A 974-nucleotide genomic window follows, 5' to 3' on the forward strand; every position below is an offset into this window, starting at 1 on the left:
AGGTTATTCAAAATTATCACCTCCAAAGAGGAAAGAGAAGAAATAATGACAAAAAGCACAGAAACTGCTATAGATTTGGGGGATACTATCATATGGAACAATATACAAACTGTGGGAGTTTCATAAGGGGGAGACATAGGACTGGAAATGACAGGAAGAAATCACATTGTAGAAACAATGTCCAAATGTCCTAAATTTGAGAAAGAACTAGATATTCAAATTCAAGAAGCTTCACTAGTTCAAGGGAAAGTACCCAAGGATGCACACAAAGAAATATAGTATAAATAAATTATCAAAAGTGAGAGACAAAGGCACAATCTTGAAAGTAACAAGAAAAGAGACTTGTCATATGCAAAGGAAAGTACATAAAACTATGTGCATTTTTCAGCAGAACCCCTGCCTGCTAGAAGGCAGTGGGATGATACCTTCAAAGTGCTTATAGAATAAAAACTTGTCAAGCAACAATACAATATTTAGTGAAACCCTCCTGCAGAAATAAAAGAGAAATTTAGACTTTCCCGGAGAAAGAGCTGAGAGAGTTTGTCAGTACTATGGACCTGGAATAGAAATGGAAACATGAGTCCTTCAGTATGAAAAGGACCGTAACAGTAACTCTAACCCTTAAGAACATATAAAGTTCTCCATTAAAGGTTAATAAATGTTCAAATATACAAATATGTAGTATTGTGCTTTTCACTTGTAATGACATTAAATTCTTTCCTAGCATTTGAAAGACCAAATTATTCATTAAGCACTATACATGTAATACTATTATTTTATAAATAGTAACACAAGATACATAGAAGTAATTTCTGACAGCAATAACATGAAGTGAGAGAGTTGTAAGGAAGTGTTTTTTGTGTATAACTGATGTTACCCTGTTACATTTTACATTACCTCGTTACATTTTAAAATAGAATGTTATAAATTTACAATGTTGTAACTGTAATGGTAACTACAAAAAGAAATCTATG

At 32.4% G+C, this 974-nt stretch overlaps 1 protein-coding gene across 1 annotated transcript in view; it reads right to left on the reverse strand.

Annotated features, from left to right (window-relative positions):
* The window catches only part of LOC105809514 (zinc finger protein 160-like), a 46,659-nt gene that overhangs the window by 38,311 nt on the left and 7,374 nt on the right, over positions 1-974 (reverse strand). The gene's annotated exons all lie outside the window — the stretch shown is intronic.

This window comes from Propithecus coquereli, unplaced genomic scaffold (genome assembly GCF_000956105.1).
Source record: "Propithecus coquereli isolate 6110/MARCELLA unplaced genomic scaffold, Pcoq_1.0 Scaffold196, whole genome shotgun sequence".
NCBI lineage: Eukaryota > Metazoa > Chordata > Mammalia > Primates > Indriidae > Propithecus > Propithecus coquereli.